Source organism: Thamnophis sirtalis, unplaced genomic scaffold (assembly GCF_051295495.1).
Source record: "Thamnophis sirtalis isolate CommonGarterSnake01/CBP01778 unplaced genomic scaffold, rThaSir2_p1.2 scaffold_2, whole genome shotgun sequence".
Lineage (NCBI taxonomy): Eukaryota > Metazoa > Chordata > Lepidosauria > Squamata > Natricidae > Thamnophis > Thamnophis sirtalis.
The window spans coordinates 81,145,185-81,169,213 of NW_028261382.1; the positions used below are offsets into that span (position 1 = coordinate 81,145,185).

A 24,029-nucleotide genomic window follows, 5' to 3' on the forward strand; every position below is an offset into this window, starting at 1 on the left:
CAGTTCAAGTCTCAGTGCCAATGCAGCAATGCCACACTTCTCTAACCCTCAGTAATAGTCTGTTTCCTTCCACTGTGGCTGATGTTTACTCCAGAAACGTTTCCCTCTTCACCTCTGCCAACCCAAACATTGGATAATTTAGCTGCCAGACACCATAAGCAGGAGAAAGGGTTCCAGACAAATCAAGGCCGAAAAGAGGTGGGGGGAATCAGTCAGAGGAAGGAAAACAACCGCCAAGACATCCTAGCACCTCTGTGATATTTGCCAGGCCACAGAAATAGTCATTACTTGGATGTCTAGTCATGTTATCTGTCTAACAGTGAATGTGGTCGACAGAACGGATAAAAAAAGGAAATGGGGGAGAATTCAACATCAGCAGTCACTGAGCACCAACTGTTACTAAACTGATAGTCAGTGATAAAAGCCTGTGGAAGAGAAATAGAAACCATGGCAGAACATTGAATTAAATGAACTATGAAGTAAACTGCAGATCCCCTGGCATGAAGGCACAAATAAACCCTGATTGAAGGAAAGGATTAGAAAGGGAGGGGGGATCAGCTTTAGCTTAACTGGAGCTAAGATACTGCACACAAGATTAACCTCATGATTCTTTGCATTTATAATTGTTAAAAAAATGACAGGGCATCTGAAAAAAGCAAAGCAGATATTGGGCAGAAGTTAAGGAAGGATTGGTTCAGTCATTCAGGGGACACGGACACACACACACACACACACACACACACACACACATATTAGAGAAACACCCCCACAACATGAATAAACGTGATGATATCTCCTGCCTACCAGACATCTGGAAACCAGTCCTGGTAAACAAACGAGCCCCACCCACCACCCAGGCAGTTAGAACACAAAACAACAACAGACCCACAGCCAGCACCAATCAGCACCAATCTACCAATCATGATAGAGCCATACATCCAATCAATCCACTTACTGAAACAAAGCCAGCACTCCACACACACACACCAAGATTTATAGAAAGATGGCAGCTCCAACCACGCTTTAAGCCCAAAACACCAGCCTGAAGATGGCAAGTGAGACCTCGCCAAAACGTTGCCAAGACAATCTCAATCTTACATGGGAAAAGACCTGAATACAACAAGACCAGCATATATATATTCACATCCATAAGTGTTCAGTGAACAGTATATTGTCTGGGTCAATGTATTTATCAAAAAGTCAGTAAGAGTTGAAATATTAAAAAGGGCAAGAGATGATGGATAGATTTAGAATACTTCTTAATATGGCAGTTGATTCATTAAGGGTTAGAAAATAGAGGTAGAAAGTAGAAATTGGGAAAATGTCATTATATATACTGATACATAATAGAATACATTATAGTTACTATGTATATGTAAATGTTAGAAGTTGAAAGATTACTACTATGTATATCTAAAAAGTATTACTATTGTTATTAGTATAGTGTATAAAATGGACTTTGTTTTTTTCCTGAAGACGCTTTGCTTCTCATCCAAGAAGCTTGTTTAGTTCTGACTCTTCAGTTCTTCAGTCAGAACTGAAGACACTTCTTGGACGAAAAGTGAAATGTCTTCATGGAAAAACAAAGTCCTGTCGCCTTTTGAAAAAACACCTTTGGGGTTTCAATCTCTGCTTGAAATTGTAATGTTTTGGGTAGGTTTATCCAACACTTTTCTAGAATGAATTCAATGTTTGCTCACAGAGGGAAGAAATCCCTCTATTCAGAGCTGATTAGCTGAGCCAAGTCAATCAAATGAATGGATTCGATATATAAATTCCTAAATGCTGTAAAGCAAATGCAGGTAGCGATAACTAGAACGTTTAACTGCACAATGGTAACTAACAGTGTATTTCTGGCACAATCACTGGAGACATTCATCTTAGTCTTTCACAGCACTGGAGTGAATTTTTAATGTGCAAATTTCTGCAAATAAAGCTCAGTTGGCCCGTATTGAAGGAATATACAGTAAAACAGATTAGGAGATTACTTAACAGAATAACTGAGTTGGAAGGGACCTTGGAGGTCTTCTAGTCCAACCACCCTACTTAGGCAGGAAACCAGTGGTGGGTTTCTACCTGTTTGCACTGGTTCTCCAGAACCAGTAGCTCTGCTGTCAAGCAGAGACTGAACCGGTTCTGTGTTGTTCTAAAAGTGGGCCCGCCTGGATTATGCCTATCTTTATTTCAGCTTCTGAAGCCCAGCTGATCAGGGGCAACAGACTGAATTGCTCCTCCTCAGCTGTTTTCCTTGCTTTCCGAGCAAGTATCTTTCAAGTGCGCACACGCAGGCAGTGAACTGGTAGGAATGCCAGTAGGAACCCACCACTGCAGGAGACCTTACCAGAGGTGGATTTCTGCCGGTTTGCCCAGTATCAGGAGAACTGGTAGTGGCAGCAGTGGGAGGCTCTGCCCACCTGCCCAGACACTTCTATGCATGTGCAGAAGTATCACATTTGCGCGCGAGCAAGCACACATGCTCAAGTGAACTGGTAGTAAAATAAATTGAAACCCACCACTGAACCTTGCCAATGTTTTTCAACCTTGGCAACTCGAAGATGGGTGAACCTCACCTTCCAGGATTCCCCAGCCAGCTTTGCTGTGGGAGTTTTCTCAGTTAAAGAACTGTGCTCATAAGTGTGTGTGCTCATATTTTGAGTATTTTGTTCAGAGCTCAACTATTTGGGAAAGTTTCATAACTAAAAGTATTCTGTAATGGTTACATATTGCTGAGTAGCAAAATTAAAATTATCCAGGTAATAATAAACTAGACAATCAACAACTGAAGTGTGAAAATACGCTGTTTCCATACCACTAAACATCAAGTATTCGCATGGCTCTAATATGTAGTATCATCTTCTCAACCTTTCTGCTTCAATGGAAATTAATACACATAGAATTGGCAACTCACTTTGCTTGCTACTCAAGTGATATTGCAGAAGAGATTATTAACAGTCTAGTTTAATCATTCTGAATAGGTATTAGACTGCTATTTTGTCTTTATGAGATAGAAATGAAGTCTTAAGAACTTCAGTCAGTTTCTGGACCACTTTTTTTAACAATTCTTTTGAGTCAAGCAAAAAGGTGAAGACAAAGCCTTTCTTTTTGAGAGACTTTAGGGATATAGTCATATTGCTGTCTTGGAACCGATATAGAAGTCTTTTCTTCTTCTTCTTCTTCTTCTTCTTCTTCTTCTTCTTCTTCTTCTTCTTCTTCTTCTTCTTCTTCTTCTTCTTCTTCTTCTTCTTCTTCACATCCCAATCTAGCCTGGATTTTCTTGGTGATCTTTCTTGGTGACATTAGCTGAGTGGTCAGTTTAAGTTGCTCTCATAATTAAGGTCTTTAGGTATTCATAGTAGCTACAAATATTTTGAAGATGCAAATGCCTATCTCTTTCCAATATGTTATTTATCCCAATCAAAAGCTTCAACCAAAAGCATTGTAATTAAATAGCATTAATGCTTCAAATGCTGATTGTCATAATTTCAGGTCTTATCCATTTTCAATGAAAAATTTGTACCATCTCAAAACAAAAATGTTATTAAATGGAGAACTCAGCATTTCAACTCCCAAATATTTTGGGAATCAGCAGCCTAGAATACAGAACCACACATTTTTGTAACTGTTTGAGCCCTTGAGATTACATGTCACAACAATCCTTGGAAAGTGATGTTTGGCCAGACTATAATATTTCAGGAGCTGCTGAAATTTGTGGCTCATTGCTCTATGTTATGATACATAACTGCAGTAAATATCTTCAATTCACCCAACCGACTTTCTGAACAGAAAATAATGTTGAGAGAATTTTCTGTTCTGTTTGAACTTATTTAAACAGATTTTCCTAATTTGTTGGTTTTTTGTAAGTTCAGAGTCTTGGCTGATTCTTCTACTTATTTCCACTAGTCTTATTTTTCACTAGTCTTATTTCCACTAGTCTTATTTTTTCTCTCTTTGGTCATATCTTCTAGCTTCTCCAATAGCTTCAGGTTCCAGACTTAAATCAGATATCTGCCCAGACAGACACATCTCACTCTTAACTTAAATCACAACATCAGAATTTTATTAAATGATTTATTCTCAGTCATTACTTCTCAATCTAATCTCTCATGTAGATGTCTGAAAGGTAAGAGGAAATAAATAAAACCAACCCGGAGCCTTTTGAAAGAAGAATTGAATAAAAATGTAAAGAAAAAGAAAAAGAATTGCTCACTTACTGTTGGATGAAGCCAATTCTGTCTCTAGACATTCTGTCTGTCCTAGTAAGCACTATAAGAAAAAGAAAAGATAATTTTTACCATTGTTGTATAAAAAGCAGGCCAGATGAAAAGATCTATATTAACATGGTTATGCTCTGACTGGCAACCTAAATAGGATCTGCCTCAGAATGAGGTAATTTATCCCTATCTCTCTTCAGAGACATCAACTTGATTGTTCTTCTAGGCTTTAGAGCAAGATAGACAGTTTATGGAAGACATACATATGTTTCACTGCCAAGGAACAATACTTGAGTGTAAAAGTTTAGTGAAAGACACTAAAGAGAAAGAAAATGATGTTAACTTGATTCCCAAAGGATAAAAAGCATCCACATACTGATATCTAACAGAAAAGGTAGATTTTTTCCAGAGATTTATTTACATGGCACAAACTTGCAATGGGATGAGATGATAACTCAATACATCCTCACTGAAATATGCAAAACTCTGAATAGAAATATAAATCCAAATATATAATGTGTGCTGAAATGATGAGCTAATTCTAAAAGTTATACTTTCTTTCTCTCCCTCTTCCTGACAGATATAGACAAATTGACATTGCCATGATTCTCAAAACACCTATTTATAGCCACACTCAGTATACTTCCTATTGAAAGCCACTCCATTTACCAGGGTTTATTGAAGTCTGTTGTACCCCATCCAGACCCACACAGCTTCCAGGAATCATGAAAAGTCATCCATAGAATCACTTACTTCAGCCAGGATGGAGATATACACTTGGATATCATCAGGGGGTACTGATGATACCTCATGATTATGGTGATGAATGACCTCACTCAGCAGCTTCATTCAAATACTGAAAAGGAACTGAGAAAATATTGAACCACTACAAAGCAACCAACATGAGCTGGACTTCCTGCTCCCTGCAAATACTGTTTGGGACTGGACCAGGAGACCCATCAGGTACATAGAAAATTCCTCAGTGTGACCCTGAAGATGGTCCATAGAGTCACCTTTACCAAAGAGGGATCCGGTCAACAGGGCCATTGGGTGACACTCTGTAGGTGCATTAAGAGCAGAGAAATATTGACATTTTGAATTGATTTCCCACTCTGGTTACCAAGTGGAACGGGCACCCCGAAAAATTGTTAGAAATAAAGGTGATCCTAGAAACTGAATCACAATTAAAAATAAACTTATTCACAACTTCTGGAGGCAAGCTGTTCCATAGAACAATTAATCAGTGGAACAGCTTGCCTCCAGAAGTTGTGAATGCCCCAACACTGCAAATCTTTAAGAAGACGTTGGATAGCCATCTGTCTGAAATGGTATAGGGTTTCCTGCCTAGGCAGAGGGGTTGGACTAGAAGACCTCCAAGGCCCCTTCCAACTCTGCTACTGTATTGTATTGTATTAAATGAATTTCTCTTTGAACTCTAAAATAATTCACTGTTTGAACATATAGAGTGAACCCCAAGTAAGGACACTTGTTTTTTGTCTATATCCTATCCCATCTGTCATTCAAAACAATATAAAGAACGTCTGTCCATTTCTTTAATATTTTCCCCCTTGTTATATGCCTAGATTGATTGAGAATAAGGAAGCCAACCTTTAGATCATACAGTAAATACAGCCTGGAAAACATTCACATCTCTGCTGTAAAAGCTGTTTGTTTCTTTTACCTCAGCAATGTTTGTCACCCCATGTCCTCTATTGAGGAGAGAGGCAGACTTGGAGTCTTTAATTCTACTTTGTTTGATGTAACAAAATTTGATTTTTCAAGAGACTAATAATGTAATGAGTAATCATAATCATACTATGGCAGGCAAGTGGACATGAGGAAGGTAGATACAGATGGTTGATAATCACCTGGAAGAACCAAGAAGATGGCAGAGATCTTATTTATTTAAAGAATGGCCTCTCAAATCAAATACTGCAACTCTGAGCATTGTAAAACAACAAAAAAGATCCAAAATAAAAACAAGCAATCAATAATAGGTGACCTGACATATAACATACATAACAGAAGTTTAAATTCCAGAAGAAATGGCTCCCTTGCAGAGGATATATCACTGAGCAAGCCAGATTCAGACATTTGGGATATGTTTTTCAAGAAATAAAAACTTGAGAGATTGATTTAAAATATTAGATGAAAGTATTTAAAACATATACACAGCAACCTCCAATATTTCAAGAAAAGGACAAATACTAAACTAGAGATTAGCATCTAGGGACAATGGAAAGGAAAGAAAAACTCAATGATTGAGAGGTCCTGTTTCATTTTTTTTTAAATGTTGTATTTCTTTCGGTATTTTACTTTGCTGTATCTCAATGGTGGGATTCAATTTTTTTTACTACCGGTTCTGTGGGTGTGGCTTGGTGGGTGTGGCAGGGGAAGGATACTGCAAAATCCCCATTCCCTCCTGATCAGTTGGGACTTGGGAAGCAGAGAATAGATGGGGGAGGGGCCAGAGGTAGTAATTACCGGTTCTCTGAACTTCTCAAAATTTCTGCTACCAGTTCTCCAGAACTGGTCAGAACCTGCTGAATACTACCTCTGCTGTATCTATACTGATTGTTATCAGCTTAGAGAATGTAAAGTGATCACAAAGTTTCATATTAAAATCCTCCTCGTCGTTCTAGCTAATATTCATATCTCCTTTTCAGGGGTCAGTCTGTTCATCCCGAATCCCGATCCAAACACCTGGAGCTTGGCAAGCTTTTAAAGTTCTCCTGAAGGCCAACAGGGTTAAACCCAACCAAATGCTGAAGGAAAAGGAAAGAATCCCAAAGGCAGGCACCACGATGGAACATGATTTTGTGATAATTCAAACTACTGGGGAGGAGAAATTAATTTACTTTTATTTAACTGGAGCATGCATACCAAATCCGGTATGGGATTTAAGAGGATATCTTTTCATAACAAAATCATGGGCATAAATAGTGTGTGTGCTGTGTACTCAGAGTCTGTGGAGCTCATCTTCATGCTTGCATGCCCACGTAGAAGAGCAGTGAGATGACTTTGAAAAAAATATCTTCGTGTCAGCCCTTCGAGGCCGGGGGAAGAAATAGACACGGTAAGAAATATTAGAAATCTACTTTATTGATGTAAGCTATAATAATAGAATCTTGAAAGCCTGACAGTGTTTCTCCTTCTTTCTCTCATATATCAAAGGGAGTCAAGGCAATTTTAAATTTCTTTCTCACACTTCTTGTTTCCCCCGGACTGAGCTCATGCTTTGCTGATGGTCTCCACATATCTTCTCTAAGGTCATCTCTGTGCTCCCCTACAGCAGGCAACCTACCACTGCCAAACTGTTGTCCTTAGTTGTAAATTAAAGATGGACAAAATGGAGCCCTCCTAACTCCCCCCCCCTTCGGTTGTGACCTTTGGTGTCTAAAACCACAATTGCTATACATCGTCAGCGCATTTCCCCACTCAAGGGAGGCAGGGAACACATAAAAATGTAGAGTTAGCCATAAAATAGAATGATTAGAGTTGAAAACACAAAGAAGACTTTCACAAAATTTGTGGGATGGGGGAAAGATAGAAAATATTTCCTCAGAGTGTTTTGCACTGTTGCTTTACTCATTATAGTCCTCTGGCTCCTTTCAAAATGTTAAGCGTGATATTCAGCCAATATCACTTTTCCATTATTTTAGAATGAGAGATAACTTGGTACATTTATAAAATTAATAATTCTGTGTCTGCGGGTTTGCTTTTAATGCCATAACACATGGCCACATTGTATTGTGTAGCATTTACAGAATACAGGGAAAAATAGTCTTTAAAAGCACTTAGTTTGGGCAAAAAAATTTGGTTATAATGTGGAATTGGCTAAGTGGGAAAAACTTTGGATACTTAATCAGAAACTAAAAATGGCTACGGCGCATAAAGAAAATCTTTATAAGATGTTCTACAGATGGCATCTCCCCACAGCACGGCTCTCCAAAATGTTTAAAAATCTGGCCCTAAATTGTTGGAAGTGTAAAAAAAAACACCAGGCACTTTTTATCATATGTGGTGGACATGCAATGAGGCAAAAAAATATTGGAAAATGATTCAATCATGGTTAGAACAAATGGTGGGAGACCAAATCTTGTTTAAACCAGAAATTTTTCTCCTAGGTATAATACTGGAAGGGTTTAAGAAAGATACACTTTATCTAATTATATATGTACTAACTGTGGCGCACATAACTTATGCACAATATTGGGGGAAAAAATACATCATCAGAGCTAGATGTAATCAGAAAAGTTTTGGCCTGTGCGGAAGCAGATAGGCTCACTCTTGAACTTAAAAATTAAGGGGAATCAGAATATTTTGAAGTCTGGAACAGATTTTATGATTGGTATAAGACAAGGTGACAAGACTGGAACAAACTGTATATATTGTGATTGGACAGAAGGATAGACAATGTATTAAGCAGGCTAATCGTTAATGGTTGAGACTAGCTGTATATAGTGTGAATGTATGGTCACTTCGACTTCGCGGTACTGCGTTGTTTTAAATGTAAAATTAATAAAAATATATTCCCCAAAAAAGCACTTAGTCTGGATGATTGACTAAGCTGTTATATACCTTGTTTCTGCTGTAAACCTTGTGTGGGGAAAATGGAAAGACATTAAAAGATACAAATAACAATTGACCCATTTGGCTCCAGTTCACAGCATCATACTGAAAATGTGGTGCCCTTCCACATCTTGGAGGTTAAAATTAGATGTCCTATAAAACAACAATTCTACAACTGCAGCCCAAAAGGCTTCAAAGCTGAGTCAAGAGTCACCTGCTCATTGCAAGGTTGATTAAAGAAACCACTACAAATGTGAAGGTGGGTGTGCAGACTGCCCCGGTTGTGATCCTTACAGCACAGAGCAACACAAAGTAATACTTTCCCCTCTCAGGAGAACAAGATTCTTTCTTGGTCTTATGGTCTGGCTTACTAACCGTATATCAATTTTGATTTCTGTCCCATACTCACAGTTAAAGTGTGTTCCCAGGTTTGAGCTATGATATAAGGAATAAGGGGGGGGGGGGAATAAATGACCATTTACAAAACACTTCTTCTCCCCACCCGCTTAAAATAACAGGATGTAATAATTCTGTTCAGATAAAAAACACCCATCTCATTTCATACTGATGACATGAGCAGCTAATTTATCTTTGTCATCTATTTTGTAGTTATCTCTCACTGGATCTGTAGGACTCCAAGATCAGTGTGGAGGCCACATGGTCCCTAACTGACTGAGACTCAAACCCAACAAGAAACCAATTTCTTTTTAGGGGAAAAAAATATTCCAGGGCAAATGACCAGCTGTCTGCAAGGTACATAAATCCTTCCATTCCCCATTATCCTGTCAGAGCTGAAGAAGCTTCTTGGGTAAGAAGTGAAATATCATCAAAAGAAAAGAAAGAAAGAAAGTCCAGTTCAGCCTCCCAAAAAAGCATCTTTGGGATTCCAGAGCAGTGTATTAAAGGGCATCCCATAGCATAAAAATGGTAATAAGTAGATAAGGAGGACCATTGATTTGAGAGTGGGTAAAAGAATCCATATTAGAATTGAACATCCCTCCCTCAACAGAGGGGGAGGAATAAGACATCACCTATCTCCAGTCTACAATGCAAAGCAGCTCTGAGAAAGTGCCACACCCATTTGCACTCAAATTCAGGGCAATTCAATAGTTTTCAGAGAGTGTTAACAACCAAATGACTGCAAAGAAATACAATCCTTCCATCTACTCCCCTCCATCCTATCAGAACATAACCTTCCATCCTTTCACCCTGCCATCAGAACTGATGTAGCTTCTTGGATGAGAAGCAAAATGTTTTCTTCTTCCTCAAGGAAAATAAAAACCAATCCAGTCGCCTTTTGAAAAAAGCACCTTTGAGATAGCTATGACCTAGATGCCTGAGAATCCCCACAGATATTTAGTTCTATGTCCCTTATTTTTGCATGGGAAATATGCATCTACTAATATTGAGCTGAGTGCATGGAGTGCCAATCACTTCAATTTTAAGGATAAGTCATTATGCTATTTCTTAACAGCTTATCAAATGAAAGAAAAAGGCTTAACTTTAAGCTTACACATTTAGATGAGATTCTTACAGAAAGAAAAAAGAAGTGCTTATCAGTATGGGAGTTTGTAGTGCTCCTCATCCAAAGGCACTCTACATTTCTTTATTTTTGGAAATAAAATAAGGCAGGAGAATTGATGGAAAAAGCCAAGAGAATTTAAATTCTCTGTAAAACCTGTGCTTGTGGCAGAGTGATTGTGCTATTAAAAGTTCAGCCATGTCTTCTCTTCATTACTTATCCTAAAATGTGTCTATGAAGAGGGAGGTGATGTATAGACTAAAATATAATTCCCAGGAAGGGGGAAGACCATTCCAAGGAAGGGGATGAGACAAGGGACCACACTGTCCAAAGCTACATAGGAGAAAGAGTAAGAGATAGGATAGCCACACCTAGAATTTCCCAAGAGATATCAGTATTAGAGTTAGAATAGCATAGGTTTAGTCTGGAAAGATTCTGTCTATTTGGTGTGAGCAAATAAAGAACTGAATTTTGGCTAGATTGTGTTACATTGTTCTTGGGCAAGGCCAGAGGTAGTATTCAGCAGGTTCTGACAAGTTCTGGAGAACTGGCAGCCAAAATTTTGAGTAGTTCGGAGAACCGGTAAATACGACCTCTGACTGGCCCCGCCCCAATCTATTCTCTGCCTCCTGAGTCCCAGCTGATAAGGAGGAAATGGGGATTTTGCAGTATCCTTCCCCTGGAGTGGGGAGGGAATGCAGATTTTACAGTAACCTTCCCCTGCCACGCCCACCAAGCCATGCCACACCCACCAAGTAATGCCCACAGAACCAGTAGTAAAAAATTTTGAATCCCACTACTGGGCTAGGCTTGACACTACTAGATTATATCTTCTAGGATCAGATATTTAATTTATATGCTGAAACTTTGGGATCCCCAGCCTAGATGCTTGAAGATACTGTATGTACTGGCTATATCAAGAATCACAAACAGCCAACATGAAGAAGTTGGCTGTTTGTGATTCTTGATATAGCCTGACAATTCATAATCTTTCATTTCAGACAATGTGCCTTGACTGATGTATTGTCTGTTTAGTTAATTCAGATATTTTCAGCCAGCTCTGAGGCAGCAGAAGTATCACACAGTGATTCTACATGGATAACTAATAAATATTAGCCACAATAGATCAGAACAAAAAACCAAAAATATTGGGTGATTAGGTGATCATTCTAATAAGAAATGAAGCTAAAAGGATAAACGAGGCTTTCGTGACAAAAACTTTCATATAATTTCAGGTGGTTTTAAAACTATGCAGAAAATGGAAATTCAGATGGTACCATTATATTTATTGAAATCCTTTCATTATTTTCATTTTTAAGAGGTCATCCTACTTATAGTAAAGGTGATATTAAGAAGATTAAGTCTCCACATCACAGTATGGGTTAACAAGAGCTAGAGGCAATTCACCATTTCTGTTGTGAGAATTAGCATTTCTAGCTACTTACATTATCCATTCACTAATTGGCATAATGACCTTTGTTTCATTATGCACAAAAATGTCAGCATGTTTGAATATGTATAAAGTATTGGAATGCATCTGATCTATTTCAGATGGCCCAGTTAGATTCCATTTATATGGGATTTAGTGTTCAGGACTTAGCTGGTATGAATGATTCTCTACCGCTCACGCATTCAGTTACCTCATTCAGGTATATTTATAAATTATATGATATATGAGAATTTTGCTCTTAGTACAAGTAAAACCAGAATTGAGTTTATGATCATTTAGTGAATGCCTATAAATTAACACAAAAGAAATGAACGTTAACCAATTAGAGAATGCAAACTTGACTTTGATTTGAGTTTATATTATGGTTCTCTAAAGAAATAATAGTTCTGATGTATAAGAAATATTTTTAATAAATTTGGCTAAAGTTATAGTGCACTGAAAAATGTTCCAGTTCTATGAGCTTATCTCTTGACTCCCAGCCATCTCAGCTCATGCAGAAATCTTAGTTCCTGCAATTTACTTAGAAAGACCAGCTAGCTAGAGTGCAAGTGGGCAATCTCATGATCTCTCCTTTATCCAAAGATGTTTGGCAGATCAAGAATCACTGTCTGACTACCAATCTTATCACAATATGCTCTCTGTTCCTTCAGAGATGTCTAGCTCATGATGACTCCTCATTGGAGGTTGATGGAAACTTTTCAAATGTCAGTTCCTCCTCTCCAGGTCAGGAACCTTTACAAATGTAACAGTCACTGTTTGTATACAATTTTCTATAGCCTTTCATTACAGATGTATTTTAAGGGATTTTTTAAAAAAATAAGTGTTAAAAGAAACTTCCATCTGGGTTCAGTTCCAAATGGGGAAAAAGACATTGGAAACATGGTGGCTGCTTAGAAAGATGGTTTTTAATGGTGGACAGGACCACATGGTTTGAGGTCCTGGGGAAAAAAGTGATCACATGCCTTAGAGTTCCTAGGTGAAAAAAGGGAGGAGATGCTGAGAGTCCCTGGATTTTATACCCTCTCCTGGGCCCCACCTTAGACCTTCCTGTTCCAGTGTAAGAAATGTATTCTGATTGGTTGTCAGATTCCCAGGGGTCGGGAGGTCTTGGCTAACTTTGTAGGTTGTCCTGAGCCTTGCTCTCCCAAGTGCCATGTGGTGAGATGTGTAGAGGGCTAATCCTACTTTTGTTATGTAGAATAGACTGACTCAGGCCTTAATGGCCCATTGACAAAGGTGGGGTAGGAAGCTGCAGGGAGCTGCTTTGTCTTTTAAAAACATTTCTCCTTTTCTCATCCAGGGAAATGCCTTTTTAATATTTCCCAGGATATTTCATTCTTCTAGGAGAGGGGTGGGTGCTAACTTCCTACATAAGGAAAGCTAGCTTGCACCTCCACTTGAAAAGAAAATGTTAGCATTAATCTTCCTTCTGAATTATTAGCAGAATGTGTTGATATTTCTATGGTGATATGGGTAACAATAAGAACATGCAGTTTGAATGAACAGTACAACATGGACTGGAATTAGCAGTTCCATGCCATATGGTTTCAGTCAGCATTTAAAGGACATGCACAAGGGGGAAAAAAGCAGTCATTGCTATAGAATTTGTTAATTCTTCTTATTAAACAATGAGGGAAGAGAAGACAAGAATATTGCTAACCTCCCATTCAATGTACTTGTGCACTTAGGAAACTGCTCCATATGTTTAATCAAAAAGAAATCCAATTACTTTAATTTCCTTAATCCGAAACTAAAGAGAATAAACTATATGTTTAATTATAAACTTTCTACCTTAGACAGCTATAACTAATGAGTCAAGAAATTGTGCAATATGCTTTGAGCAATTCAACATTACTCCAGGGGTACATGTATGCCTCTAGTGGCTGAGTGCTAGTCACTTCTTATAGTATTAGGAACAGAAATACTTCCTTGAAACATTAATCAGAACATTCTTCAGCACAAAGGGGCATGGTACTTTATGCATAGGATAAAATTATGCACATGGCATGATTTTAATAATGATTTCATTTTAATAAATCTTATGCCTGAAGCAGGTAAGATATATAATGGTTTTCCTAATCTCTCTTTCTTTCTCTCTCTCTCTCTTGCAAAAAAATGGAAAGCTGTTCATCAAATGGGACTAAACTGGTTATGGGTTAGCAAGTTGCTTTTTCTTTTCTTTTGCAGAATCAAACTCAAATTCAATTGTGAAAAAAAATGCTGTTTCAAAGGGCTGCCTTCCTTGGTCCCATATGATGACCACATTTAATGGAGAAGACCAGGAGCACAACTGCTCGGCCCCAACATCCCAGGAAGGCAAAAAAGTTTAAGGTCCTATGCCATGAAGGCTTTTATAGGGAACCGTCAACACCTTGGATTACATCTGGAAGCCAACTGCCAGCCAATGCAGATTGATCAGCATATTGATGGTACCAAACTCTGAACTGATTGATGACTTCATCCAATAGTTTTATGTGGATGTAAACAGGAGGGAGAGAGCTTCAAGCTTTCAAATAAGATTCTATGGATGGCTTTGCCATACACAACCCAGTTTCCCTTCCCATCAACACCAACTAGAAGCAATAACTGAGGAAGGAGGTAAAGCACTGTAACATTTTATCTCCCACTCTCAGTCCTTTTCACCAGTCTGGAAGGATACCATTGGCAAAAACTACTGAGAAATAGCAATAGCACTTAGACTTATATACCACTTCACAGTGCTTTTTACAGCCCTCTCTAAACAGTTTACAGAGTCAGCCTGTTGCCCGCAACAATCTGGGTCCTCATTTTACCCACCTTGGAAGGATGGAAGGTTGAGTCAACCTTGAGCCTGGTGAGATTTGGACTGCCAAATTGCAGGCAGCCGGCAGTTAGCAGAAGTAGCCTGCAGTACTGCACTCTAACCACAGCGCCACTGCGACTCTATAGATGACAGAGATGACGGAGCACAAGGATGGATTGAACCTGCTGCATCCCAGCTCTGCCAAAGATGATTGAAAAGCAGGTCAAATGCTTTTTCCTGATACACCTTGATTTGAAACAGGTCCATAATCCTTTTCTTTTTTCCCTGTTGTGTTTCATTTGATAAATAAAAGCAAAGGAAGCAAACAAAAAACAACCTCAAGACTGGATTACTGTAACGCACTCTACATGGGGCTGCCCTTGAAGAGTGTTCGAAGACTTCAGTTAGTCCAGAACGCAGCCGCGCAAGCGATTGTGGGTGTACCTAGGTTCACCCACGTTACACCTATCCTCCACGAGCTGCACTGGCTGCCTATTGGTCTCCGGACACGCTTCAAGGTGCTAGTCGTTACTTTTAAAGCCCTGCATGGCATCGGACTTGGTTACCTGAGAGACCGCCTCCTGCCAATTACCTCCCAAAGACCGATTCGATCGCACAGACTAGGCCTTCTCCGGATTCCATCTGCCAGCCAATGTCGGCTGGCAACCCCCGGGGGAGGGCCTTCTCTGTTGCAGCTCCGGCCCTCTGGAACGAACTCCCCGTGGAGATCCGGACCCTTACTACCCTCCCGGCCTTCCGTAAAGCTATTAAGTCCTGGCTATTCCGGCAGGCCTGGGGCTGTTGAAGTATCCAGCCCCACTTTAATTATGAATGTTGTTGTAATTTTAAATTGTTGTATTGTCTTATATATCCCCCCTCCCTTTTTTATTGTAAGCCGCCCGGGGTCCTTCGGGAGTGGGCGGCATACAAAACTAATAAATAATACAACCACATTTCCCAAGTTTGGGCGCAAACATCTGGAGGATCACTAAGTTAGTAGCAATGTCATACAAATATCTTTGGTAAAAAGAAAGCACCAACACAAACTAGTTTATGTCCTTCTTAGACCAGAGCCAGTTAAAAAAATAAAATAAAAATAGATACATCAATATCAAAACAGAATGTAGCAGATATAATTTTTAAAACCCCTATGCAATATTAATATCAAACAACACTTGGACTTATTTCACTTGGGGCAATCATTTATTGAGACCCTATGCTCTTGATCGCTAAGAGAACATGGCAATAGTCACCCTTAGTCCTGCATAAATATTGTGTTGTTAATTGGGAAAATGTACACTATATGGCCTGAATGTTTCCTCAAAAGGAGATGGCTTTGCAATACACAACCCAGTTTCAATTTTCTCCTCACCACATGCTATTCTTCAGGAGTGTCAGAAAAAAAGTAGAAGGGAAACCATTACACTGGGACAATGTAAAAACTCTTCAGGTATTTTTGGGTGCGATATTAAAGAAATAATGGAAAGTATGTTATTTTCTGCTCTTTCTTTTTTGGTCTCACTGGAACACAATGGAATGAGGTTGAAATAATTTTAAGGTCAATATCTTTGGCATGCTGCCTGTTCAGAACCCATTAAAACCAATGTATTAGGTGAAAGTTTGTAAAGCCTGAGGCCACAACTAAGTGATTTCCACCAAGGAGGCTAGGATTTATCTTGGATAATTTATCTTATCTTATCTATCAAGTTACTTGGTTTGAAAATTAATTTAAGTCATTAACACATTCTGCCTGTATTTTTTTTTTTTAGTTTTAGCTTTTCCCATTCCAGCCTCAACCTGAAGTACTGCATTTGAATCACATCATGGAATCAGAAATATTTTTCTCAGAAATTTTGATTAAGCAGCCTCTATGACTATGACTTTAAAGTCTATTCTATGACTTTATAGGGACATATTTGAAAGACATAAGATATTTATGTTTGGCCTCAGACACCAGAAATATAATCAGCTCCTATTGTATAGAAAAAAGAAACCTTAAGATAGAATACACAATAGCTTCTTTTTAAAATACTGAATTTAGGCCTACCAAAGGCCTTTAGGATGGAAAACAGCTCTTTTAATTTTTGCTGTACATTGACCAAATAATAATACAATAATACAATAGCAGAGTTGTAAGGGACCTTGGAGGTCTTCTAGTCCAACCCCCTGCCTAGGCAGGAAACCCTATACCATTCCAGACAAATGGCTATCTAATATCTTCTTAAAGACTTCCAGTGTTGGGGCATTCACAACTTCTGGAGGCAAGCTGTTCCACTGATTAATTGTTCTAACTGTCAGGAAATTTCTCCTCAGTTCTAAGTTGCTTCTCTCCTTGATTAGTTTCCACCCATTGCTTCTTGTTCTACACTCAGATGCTATGGAGAATAGTTTGACTCCCTCTTCTTTGTGGCAACCCCTGAGATATTGGAACACTGCTATCATGTCTCCCCTAGTCCTTCTTTCTCTTAAACTAAACATACCCAGTTCCTGCAAGCGTTCTTCATATGTTTTAGTCTCCAGTCCCCTAATCATCTTTGTTGCTCTTCTCGGCACTTTTTCTAGAGTCTACACATCTTTTCTACACTGTGGCGACCAAAACTGAATGCAGTATTCCAAGTGTTATAATAATAAATGTTATTGATTGATAGCTCTGAGATATGCAGAGATCTTAAACCTCTTCAAATAGGAAAGATGCTAAAGTAGAATCTCGTGCAACCCTTTTGAAAGTAGATTCTACAAGACAAGTTAGACTGCTGCATATGGGTTTAGGTAATCCTCTAACTAAGGATCTGCTCAGTTCGGCAAACCCACAAATCTCAACCCTGGCTGGCCCTGCGCACCCCGCCCCTCCCACCCTGCCCCTTCCCTCCTAAGAGTCTCTGTGCGGCCCGTTTTGGATGCCAGGTAAGTGCAGGGCCCACGGGGTGGCTCAGGGAGGGTGAAAAGCTGAACTCCCAGAAATTCCAGAAGGCTGGAAACGGGCCTGTTTCTGGCCTTCGGAGGGCCTCTGGAGCACAGGGGAGGGCAAAACAGCTGTTTTCGCCCTTCCAGAGGCTTGAAAAAAGTCTCCAGAGCCTGGGGAGGGCAAAAAACTGGCCTCCCCGAAGTTCCGGAATGCCTCTGGAGCCCGGGAGAGGAACATTTTCACACTCCTGGAGGCTCAAGGAAAGCCTCCAGAGCCCAGGGAGGGTGATAACACACTCACTCACTCACTCTCTCTCACTCACTCACTCTCTCTCTCTCTCTCTCTCTCTCTCACACACACACACACACACACACACACACACACACTAAGGTGCAGGAGGCCGACTAGGCCATGCCCAACATAGCCACGCCCACCCAGCAACCAGGCAGAGAACCCACTGCTAAAATTTTTGAAGCCCACCCCTGGACAAGACTGACCTTGTTCGTCAAGTCTTACTTGTGTATGAATGTTATTGTACAATATTTTAAGCTGGGCCACCAATGGCAGGGGCATATCATGCTGATGGCAGTTTGAGAGAAGAAGATCCCACATTCCCCCATGGTCTTTGTGCTCCTTTCCCCTTTTAAACTTTTACTGATAAGTGTTCAGTATGACTATGATGGTTATCACTGTTTTATCTTTTCACATTTCTGACTTTAATGTTTGTAAGCTGCCCAGAGTTACCTCTGGACAAGATGGGGAAGCACATAAATCCAGTAAATAAATAAATGCCAACTTACAATTGCTAAATCAACTTAACCGTGTCTGTTAAGGGTTGAGGTCTCCCATATGTTCCAAAATTGTTCTCCAAAATTAGCTGTTTTGAAGGCATATCACATATAGGCTTCCTCTGGGGATTTAAGATTTTTTTTCTCTCCAGCAAACCATTGAAAAACCACATATATATAATCCTAGATTCAGCAAGTATATTTTCCCGTGCCCTCCAGTTCGCTAATTTCCCAAATAAATATCTAGTCGGGCTTACTAGTTAACACTTAATCAGTTGATTGGACAACAGCTAGAGGAGTCAAATCGGTCTCCTTTCATAAGTGTAGGGAAAAACGGAGAAAGAAAAATAACAGAGATATTTTCAGTATGTGGTTTATGACTTTGATCAAAACTGTTTCAAAAGTGTGCCCACCAGTCAATATTTCATTTTAGCAGCTGAGATGGAGTATTGTGCCCTCCTGGGGAGTTCTTATTTTTCAGCTATAACCTTAGTTTAACAATTTCAGTTGGGCTAACGGGACCAATACAGCAAGTTCTCTGGGCTTGTCTGAGAGTTCTAGACTTGCAAGTATTCACTAGATAGATAATGAATTTCCATGAAAGGGCAGAGAGATTTTAATCCAACATCTCTCATGTGTTCAGATAACAACATTGTCCTGAATGTTGTTCAAGTGTGAATGTTAGCCACAACAAAAGAAGATTCAGAATTTGTGGAAGTTTTCATTTTTAATATTTTTAAAAAAATCTATAGTAGTCAATGACTTCTTTGTGTGCATTATCTCACAGAATTGAGTTTCTTTCTACTAAGTTATCTTTTCCTTCTTGTTTCATAAGTTGGGCAAGATGACCTCCAAAGAATGCAGCAAAGTTGACAGCACAGCAGGAAGGATAGATCACTTTAAAAAGAAGCTAAGATAGAAATTAAATTGATATGAAAAGGGATAAGATAGTCAATAAATACTTAGGGACCCTAAAGGAAAATGAAAGCTAAATCAATTTATAGCCGGAGATAGATGGTAGATGATAGATAGAGATGATAAATAGAGATGATAGACAGACAAACAAACAGGCCTATGAGTGGCTCAAAGAACGTGGAAAGATACATGCTTGACATTACAAGACAAGATAGAGAGATCTGCACATGGATTAGAAAACAAACAAAAGTAGCTATATGATATCATCAAGACAGTAGAAGAATTGAAATGGAAATGGGCTGGTCACAAGAAGAACGGATGACAGGTGGACCAAGGCAGTCATAGAATGGATCTCACTTGATAAAAAGCATCCATGAAAAAGAATTAAAACAAGTTGGATCAACAACATCAACATATATTGTAGGCCCAATTGGCAAAGGAAAGCTCTGGACCATATTGGTTGGAAACATACAGAAGAAGCCTTCATCCTGCAGTGAATAGACATTGGCTAAAATGATGATGAAGATGATAGATAGATAGATAGATAGATAGATAGATAGATAGATAGGTAGGTAGGTAGGTAGGTAGGTAGGTAGGTAGGTAGGTAGGTAGATAGATAGATAGATAGATAGATAGATAGATAGATAGATAGATAGATAGATAGATAGATAGATAGATAGATAGATAGATAGATAGATACATACATACATACATACATACATACATACATACAAAGATAAAGATGGATCGATGATAGATAATAGGTACATAGAGATAGAGATAAAGAACAGATGATGATAGATGATAGATTCTTTCCCTTCCCTCATGGTATAACAGTTTAATATTTCTGGATACAGCTTTGTTAAGTAATGGTGAATCAGTGGTCACATCTTTGAGAAAAAGAAAAGCTGAAATTACTAAAAAAAAGCCTGCTATCACCTTCATGATATAATGAAGCAACATAATAAAAACAACCTGTTTCAGTTGATTGCTTGTGTTGTTGCTTCATAATTCCTTGCCAATGAAAATCTGGTGTTATTTCAGCCAATTGAGGATCTGCCTGACGGAATGACCCTTTTTATATCTTGGTATGTAGTTATTCTCTTTTGGGGATGACTGATATGTTTTAAATTAATGAATTCTTTATAATAAATTTGCTAGAGCTGAACAAGCAGTAAGGAAAGATTGGGATGGTTAAGATGAAGATTGGTGGCTCATTTTATTATTTCTTCAGGACTAGTTTTCTTTCCCCCCCCCACTCTATATATGAGACTTTTTATTTTTGCAATAAGCACAGAATTTTATTGTTTTACAGTATTGCCAGTCTGCTGAGATGGAAAGTTTCACCTATGCATCAACACTGCCCAAAACAGGTTACAGACTATCTGGGAGCTGATGATGAAATCCTGTTTTAGTTACCTGAAGATTAAAATGATAAAATTCTAAGAGAGGATGAGGATGAGGAGGAGGAGGAGGAGGAGGAGGAGGAGGAGGAGGAGGAGGAGGAGGAGGAGGAGGAGGAGGAGGACCAATTCCACAAACAATATTTTTAAAACAAAAACAAGTAAATTCTGCCTAGCTTCAAATTGTCAAACTTTTCTCTGTTGAGCTTCAATCTGAACCACTATTTTATTTCCTGAGTGCTAATAAAGGGAGATATAAATATAATGCATACTAAGCAGGGTATCATTTGAAAGATGAAGCTTTGCTCTTTCAAAAGAACCATTGTCTTGTTGAAGTTAGCCTGCAAGAAGCTGAAACACTCCAGTCTAAATAAAAAGGAGAACTCAGACTGACATGGTTGGAAAAGTAGACTTTTGCAATGTAGCAGAAAAACAAGGTTAAAGTTGCTTTGAGGGTGAGCGGAGAATCAAAAAGGGTGGTGGCATTTATTTCTGACCCTGAAAAGTGATTGTCAGCCAGTTCTCATCCTGAGTTTAGCAGTAAGTTTAGATCTGCCTTGTATGTTACATCATTTATTCTTCTGGATATATGGGGGAATGTATCATCCACTAAGGACAGTTTCAGGGCTTCCTGACTTTGCGGGAGGAGAAGGAAGTCCTGGCCTCACACTTTAGCACCACTGTTTATAGTCTCCTCTTTGCATAACCCCCTTCCAAATCTCATCCATGTTTCATCAGGGCAAGTGGTTAAGGACAAAACTTCTCCAAGTTTGCCTTTGTAATATTTATAGCACTACTCTGCACAGTCCTACTGAATTTTTCATTCAAAGATGACATGGGGAAAACAAATAGAATTGTTGGCTGGAGGGACATTCATCAAAAAAGGAAGAGGAAGAGAAGAAAGAGTAAAACTTACTGCTCTACTTGATTGCCACCCAAAGTGATAGCTGCAGACATTTCAATTCCCAATTCTTCTTTCCCTACAGATCGTGGTGAGGCAAGTCATTCAACGTCAAATTTGTCTGTGGATTGCCCTGTGAGATGACTCTTTCCTTTGAAATATTTGGAAGATAACATGCCACATTCCTCAAGTGCCTCATGCATTAGTCCTTAATTCAGGGCAAAGTTTCTAAGAAACTTTTTTTCTTGTTTCTTCTCTCTCATACCCTAGATGTGTTTTACATTGTTAATGATGGCAATCTCAATAGACATTCTCTACAGAGCATTGAAAGTATCTCCAGCACCAAGATATACAGCATTTCCTACCTAGCCATTCCTTGTCTATATGGCTTTCTGCCAGATTCTCAGCACATTAAAAGGCTCTTTTTTGTGCCGATATAGCTTATGTCAGTTCTTTTGACTTTCATTTTCTATTTCTGATATTTTAGAACTTTGGGCATTGTGGTGTTGCTGCCTTTGCAGCAGGTAATTGGGGAGGAGAGTAAAAAGTTCCTAAATAAACATTAATTCAGCATGCCTACTTCAAGAATTTTCCACTGGGGACGTGGCTCATGAATAGCACATAAGCTCTTTACTTTTACTGCTTTTGTTTGGATGCTACATTTTTGGTATTAGCGTGAAAGGCTTTGTGCAGGTTAGTTGTTAGATCCCAGGAAAGTCCGAATCCTTTCTTCTCCATGAAGCTAGCTGAGTAATCATGTGCCAGACCCAGTCTCTCAATCTGGGAGGATATATCACATCCTCCCAGGAATGCAACTAAGACAGTACAGGATTCTTTTTCCAAGAGTGTTACTGTAGCAGTGGTGGGTTCTGGATTCCATTCCAACTGGTACGGTTGGAACAGCCCCGGCATCACCCACATGCACACGCATGTTGGACGCATGCGTTGTAGCTTCAAATGACGCTTCCGCAAGCTTCCGCAATGCTCCAAATGCTCAGCGGAGCATCGCACAGGTGCTGTATGCGCCATGCGTGGAAGTGCCAACAGCTTTAAAATACGGTAAGGAGCACGGGCGGGTGGGTTGGCCATCCGGAGCGCCATACCAGAATGGTACCCGGTGCTCCGGGCAGGCTCCGGTACACCCGTACCAGGGCGTACCGCCTGCAACCCATCACTGTACTGTAAGAAACATACAAATACAGTACCATGGTTTTGTTTCTTTACAGAAAAGCTTCCACCTCTACTTTTCTTTGCAGGAACGCTTTGGGGTCACGTGGGAAAATAAAAATGGTGTCAACGCAAGTGGTTCAAAATGGCACACCTTAAAAGGAACTCTTAGACCCATCGCAAAAAAGACATCTGCTCCACAATAAGTATAAGTATAATCTTTATTGTCATTGTACTTAAATACCAACAAAGGAAGAAACGAACAAAAAAGATCTGACCCACTAGGTTTTCTTTTGTTTTGATCCTTCAAGGCAGGGTTGACTCCTAGTGATTTGCCTGGACAAATTGTTGCAGCTTTCTTGGCAAGATTTTTTGAATGGCTTGGTTTGGCCGCCTTCTTCCTATGGCCAAGAGAGAATGACTGGCCCAAAGTCACCCAGTTAGCTTCTTGAATAAATTGGGATTAGAGCTCATGGTCTTCTCGTTTCAGACCTAGTACTTAATCAGCAGACCAAACTGGCTCTCAGATGTTGTCTTGGTTGTATGCAAAAGTATCACAATTTGCATGATTTCTCCATTCATTCCTACTTCCCAGTAGCTTCTAGTCAATTAAATGCTTTCTTTAAATGGCAATAAATGTTTCCAATGAATTTGTATGACTTTATTTTTAAAGCCTATTATCACAGTTCTTTTTCTTTGAATCATTAATGACTGCCTATTCACCAGTTTTGAGTGTCCATGGTGGTGTTATAGCTTCCTAAGAGGTATCAGGGACAAAGCCACAAATTTGTTCTTGGATTTTGCTTTGCACTTTCATCCTGAAGATAAAAGTGGAACAATAATCAAGATTGTTTTTGCACGGCCCAATCTGATTTGTTAAAATTAGATAATTGCAAGCATTCACCCTTCTATAAAGAGATTTAAGAAAGATCCCTCCATAAGTATGTCATTGAAATATAATTTGTTCTATTATTGCATTCAGAAACATGATTATATCTTTGTTCCTCTGGATGAGCAAAATGTGAATATGGTTTTTGTCTGCCTTAGGCTGTCCACAATTGCTGAAATTACTATGTGCTTCAGTTAAGGTGGGGGAAGAGAATGAAGACTGCTATATGGTGCGTGGTGATTTATTTCAGCTTTTCTTGTGATTAAAAATGCTACAGCCATATGGGCAAGTAAAAAATAGGAAGGAAAAGGATGGGAGCTGAATTTCAAAACATATAATTTTCAGTGTAAAAATTCACAGGTGCAATCCTTGGCGTTTTCAGATAGGTTGGGAAAAAAGTTTCCATCCCAAATTTTGGAAAGACATTTCTTCTTGGTTAGGATGATCAGATATTTGACTGGGCAAAAGAAGGTAAATAGGGGCATCTAGGCCAACATTTCTTGGCATCCATGAGAAACATTATA

General features: G+C 39.1%; 1 long non-coding RNA gene across 1 annotated transcript in view; it reads right to left on the minus strand.

Annotated features, from left to right (window-relative positions):
* LOC148048955 (uncharacterized) overlaps nt 1-24,029 on the minus strand; it is a 225,059-nt gene that overhangs the window by 157,210 nt on the left and 43,820 nt on the right. The window contains exon 2 of the long non-coding RNA XR_015695366.1: nt 4,212-4,263. This is a non-coding gene — a long non-coding RNA (uncharacterized LOC148048955). The remainder of the gene's footprint in view (nt 1-4,211; nt 4,264-24,029) is intronic.